Below are 5,667 nucleotides of genomic sequence, written 5' to 3'. Positions count from 1 at the left end.
TACATATTTGGTATTTTATTTTATTTTATTGATATTTCATTTTCCTGGGAGGTACATTATATAATATAATAGTAAGCTCTAGACAAAAGAGAGATGACAAGTATGGCCTACGAAACAGGAAAGGAAAGCTGAGCCCATGTCCTGTCAGTGTGAGTGGTACTTGTGTATGGAACATGCTACTGTCATGTGTGAAGACTAGCTTAGGTGTGATAATTGACGCACAGATTATTTCCATGTTAGAGTATTGTTTGTATTTTCACTGTAGATCACATAAGAATTTATTTCTACTGTTACTTTTTAGATCTTATAAGCAGGTAAAGAGTTGATGTTTATTCCACACAATTCAATACATATTACAAATTTAATATTTTATTGATATTTTATTTTCTTGTTAAGTACACATAGTGTAATGTAATAAAACCCATAAAATTAACAATTCATCAATAGAAATATACCTAAAAAAATAAACGTGGGCATTACACACCCCATAATGTGCCTTTTCTAGAAATTTACTGTGATGCCCCTAAGTGTTTTTATAAGCATTTTCAAAACAAAGTGATTGAAAGGTCTCACATAAATGTTTTTGCAGCACCTCATAAGAAGAACATATTTGTAATTGAACAATGCTAGGCAGAAATACTGCTTAAAATAAGACTACTTAGGGAAGTACAGCAACTATAGTCCTTTTCCTGCCGTAGTCAAAGCATAATGCTGCTCACCAGAGGAGCACTTCTTGGATCGTGTGGTTTCTCTTAAAACCATCTCCTTTCTTTTGTTTTTTCTCTCATTGTTAAAGGTAAGAGCTATTTTCTGTCATTAACAGTATGTGGCTTTCTCAGCCCATTTACTCACTTAGCTTCTCCATTGTTTTTATAGTAAATCTTGTAATAAATTCCATCTGAACTCCTAAAAGGAGTCTTCTCCCTCCCTTTTCCTCCCCCTCCCTTCTCTCTTTTTTTTTTCTTTTTAAATAACGGTAGGAGAGATGCATGAGTAGAATGAACTATTTCACAGTTTTTAAATTTTTTATAAAAAAACATTTAGGAAATAAAAGCAAACTAATGCCATAAGATGATTTTGGTAGTCAGTGGAGTAGATATATTAGTATCTAATAATAAAGATATTCTCATGTTAAGGAAGTGAGATGAGAATCTTCACCAAGCTTTATGATGGTGACATCCACAAGATCCTTACTTTACCCACACAGATACTGAGAAATTAAAATGATGAGTTTACAAGGTCATATGGTTGAAAAGTTGTAAGACAAAACCTCAAATTATTCAGCTATTCATCTTAATATAAAATACAAATGCATAATACAAATTAATCAATGTAAAAATCATAAAATATAGATTAATACATGATCAGTGTTTTTAGTTAATAAACTTATTAAGTGTATATTATACAACTACATTGATTGCAGCATTGATGAAGATGAAGGAAAGTCTGAAAAGAGACTCTTAGAACAGCCTCAGTGTAGTTTGTGTTATCGTTAACTAAATGGCAAAGAAAAGGCATGGTTGCTTTTACTTTAGCCCTATTCTTCTCACTGCACAGTCTTCACAATTTGTTAAAAAGAGAAAATATGAATCTGATTATCATCCTTCTAAGTGCTTGAAGATACTGCATATTTGTCCTTTGAAACCTATATTTTTTGGAATTTTAATTTCACTAAGATATTGGGCATCAAGGGATGATTGGTATACTTCTAGGAGTTGTTCTATCTTTTCAGAATGTCTTTAAGGTCCAAGTTATTCTCATGCTAATATCAACCTGCACTTGCTTTTTTTATTGTGTTGGTAATTTCACTAAAATTCTGACAGCAATTATAAATAAACTTGTTGGCAAATTAGCTCAAAGCAAGGCAGTAGCCCCAAATGATACTAATATTATTGTATTTCTTCATTTCCACATATTTGTTATAGAAATCTGATTTCCTTATGATTATCCTTGAAAATAAATTTTACTAATTTTATTGCAACTCAATATTTGATTACTTGTCTTTATATTTTCTGTGCCACATTAGAAATATAGGTAAAGCACTAAAGTAGAGAGCTGTCTCAAGGAAAAATGCTCATGCAATTGAATATGGTAATAACTAATCTAGATGCTCTTAAATGAAAAATCAGTTTTACTTGGCAATGAAAAATCTAACAACCTGTGGTTATGTATATATGAATATTTGGCCTTTCATACTGTTTACTCAACAATGCATGAAGACCTATAACTCCAATAGCAACAATTAAAATATTTTTAATGAGGAAATTTAGAACTTCAATTGAAAATTAGAATTTGAAATATTTGTGTTAGTCACTGGGGACTACAAATTATCAAGATACTCAAATACTTTATTGGTGAAATTGGATAGAAAAAATATGACATTTTGCTACTGTATAATGAAGTGAATCAAAACTTTGAAGATCTGCCTAAATTATCAAAAATGTCTCCCAAAATCCACTATTTTATGATATAAAAATCATGTATGTGGAAAAGATGTGGGCAAAATCTAAGCTAAATTGATGGATTTCCAAGAGTAAAATGAATCTGCTAATTAATTAGATTTCAAATTTAAAAAAAAAACTTTAAGAAATTAACGTTTGTTATTTTGGCAGTGCTATCGATGATTATATTTCTAATTAAGAATGCAAGATTGAATTTTCTTTACATCAACCAAAATGATATATTACTACAGATTGCATGTAGAAAAAGATATGAGAAATCAATTGTCTTGTGTTAAGCAAGATGTTATATAAGATTTGAAAGCTCATAAAACAATGACATTCTATTCATTTTGTTTTGTTTGGAAATCGTTTATTTTAAATATTACTCAGTCTTAGCATGTAATAAGATTATTTTAGAAGTAAGTATTTTTCAACTCTTTAGTTTTAATTTCTAATTTGAAAAATATCAATAGGTACATTTCACATGAATAACATCTGTTCATCTCCTCAAATTTTGGTCCTGGCGCAAAATGACTAAGATTTGTTTTGCGAAATTTTTCTCAAGAAAGTTATTGATAGATTATAAAATCAATATTTGCCATAAAGTTTCCCTTGGTTTAATGTGTAGTTGTTCTTAAGAAAGAACACTACTTAATTGTGAATTGCTAAATAATGAGTTATAATTCCTCTTTCCACAGGCAGAATAAATTGCACATCCTCTGTTTTCTTACTGAAGGTTTAAAAAGTATATTGAGTTTCATGTGGCCACCAGGAATGGATAACGTGTAAACTAAGAATTATTATTTTTTGGCAGAATTTGGGCCTATTTTATTTAGGGTGCCACCTAGTTATTTATATTTCCCCCTATTTAAATGTGTCATTTAAAAATTTTATTTGTAGAAATTGTTTCCTTTCTAAACTTCTCTCCATTTTTCTTTCTCTATTCTTTACCTGTCTTTCTTTTTGTCTCTGTCTCTTTATTTCTCTCTCTCTCTCTATTTTGCTCTAATCTTTTTAACATATTGGCGGATCCAGTTTAAAATGACTTATGTTGATAATCAATATCATAGAGTATTATCTCCAGTATTATCTTCAGTTCCACTTAACACGTTCCATTTAATAGTGGAATAAACAACTCAAAACAATAACTATACTGCATAAAAAGTGTTTGACAGAACAACAAAATTCTTTTGAAGTTCACTCTGACTTCTAGGTGGACAGCTTCTATACAAAACATTTTGTTATAAAGAGAAAAAAAAGAGAGAGAAACACAATGGCCATAGCTTAACGTTTTCTAGTAGCTTATTCAGTGGCACTCTTGAGCTCTTGTTAGTGTACAGGGTGGCTGTCACAGTATTTGTACCTCTAAACAACACTTAAAGCCAGTGTCATTTAGCTTCCTTTGATACACAGAGCTAGAGAAATATCTACATTGACAAAAACAGTTGCAACACTTTATTTTCAATATGCATTTTGAAATAAGCAGCTTTTCATATTCAAATTTTTAGTTCATTTTTCTATGTATTTTAAAGGATCTCAGCAAGCTATTACTACTACTCTTTCTTATTCTTCCTCCATTTCTTAAATTGCATTTTAAGAATGGTGTAATGGATAGTTTTAAAAACTTTATCCCCTTTAAAATTTCATAAAAAATTTTCCTTGATGCTGCAAGTTTCCTTATTGCGTTTTGCACTCGTTTTTCTTCTTCATCGTCATCCTCTTCTTCCATATATGAGTCTGTTTGGTCTAATAATCAATTTAAAATATGGATAAAATAGCACTTAAAGTATGAGAAAAATATGTTACATATAACTGTAAATATAAGAGCATAATGTATCTGGACATAAAATCACATTTGTATGGGTATACTTTAACTGAAGAAGAGAGGGAATGAAATGATTGAAAATCTAGGTAAAAAGTAGAATCCTTTCGTCATAGCAAGGTGGAAAATTCCGTTAAGCAATCAAAATGTTGATGACAAAGCAAGAATCAAGAACTAGAAAATTATTAGATTGAATTTTATGAGACAAGACAAGGTACACAATAGTCCTAGAAGAAGATAGACCAAACCAAAAGAACAAGAACACTACACATTATGAGGTGCATTAAGTCACCGCACAAGGTTTAGTCAGTTCAGTGCAATCAATGCGATCGTCTCCTATAAAATGAGTCAAACTACTCACCGAGTCACTTGTGACTCCTCTGACTCCACTTGTATATTTTCTGTTGGAAATGACTTGAATAATGAATTCTACTTTGCTTCAAACACAGATAGCACTTGCATTGCTAGAAGTATTATCCTAAGCAATTTAAAACAAAGTTATGTATTCCTATAATCATGTTTTCAGTTTACTTTAACTCTCTACTCCTGAATAATTTTGTATATTGTTCATGTATTGCTTTTTACTTGTTTGATCCTTCTGAGCAACATATGGAAATAATATGTATTGCTTAGATCTCTGGCTTCCGTGTTTACTCACAATCTCCATCTCTTCCTTGAATATGCTGTAATTGACTGATGATATATTTCTCATTTCTTCTCACACCCATGCCACTTATCAGTGTATCTCATGACTGTCCAGATGTCTTAGCTCTGAAATCAAGATCGAGTCAATGACTAATAGGTATTTTTTTAAAGAGATTCACTGCTATTTTAGTTATTTTAGTTTTATCCCAAAATAAGTGAGATCTAAAGAACTATACAAACAAGCATTTTTTTTGGTGGGGGTGGTTAACACGTTCAGCTGTATATACCAAATATCTATTAGGCATATGGTATTTACAGGAAATTGCATATACTCTAAAAATAATACCCCTAGGATTAAAATATTTCTATCACTTGAAAAATGAAAACAAAATACTCTTCTAGAACATGAAAATTGGTTTTGGGGAGAAGTTTTTGAAATTGCATTCATCTGTTCATTTATCTATTTTTACTTATAGAATTTTGGAGATTATTAAAAGTTTCTTAGAAGCTATGAACTGTGTTTCATCCTTCATTCTTTAATCCTATAGAACTTCTAAAATTTAACTTTATTACAATTTCATTTAAAAATTACTTAAGTCCTTGTTTAATGTTCCTTGGACATTCAAGAGCAGATTAAATTTGCTGCAATACTTAGAATATTACTTTTCAGAGAAAATACTGTATAGTAAATATAGGTACATAACTGCCTCAGTCAATAATATTTAAAATGTTTGGCCATTCTGCAGCTAGCAATATATG

The 5,667-nt window shown here is 30.4% G+C and overlaps 1 long non-coding RNA gene across 2 annotated transcripts in view; it reads right to left on the bottom strand.

Moving 5' to 3' along the window:
• Positions 1 to 4,471: 4,471 nt before the first annotated feature.
• The window catches only part of LOC117286147, an 18,071-nt gene continuing 16,875 nt past the window's right edge, over positions 4,472 to 5,667 (bottom strand). For both annotated transcript variants that reach the window (XR_004517279.1, XR_004517280.1), the window contains one exon: positions 4,472 to 5,034. This is a non-coding gene — a long non-coding RNA (uncharacterized LOC117286147). The remainder of the gene's footprint in view (positions 5,035 to 5,667) is intronic.

Source organism: Fukomys damarensis, unplaced genomic scaffold, assembly GCF_012274545.1.
Source record: "Fukomys damarensis isolate Sample0158 unplaced genomic scaffold, DMR_v1.0_HiC HiC_scaffold_15, whole genome shotgun sequence".
Lineage (NCBI taxonomy): Eukaryota > Metazoa > Chordata > Mammalia > Rodentia > Bathyergidae > Fukomys > Fukomys damarensis.
This window is presented reverse-complemented; position numbering and strand designations above follow the sequence as displayed.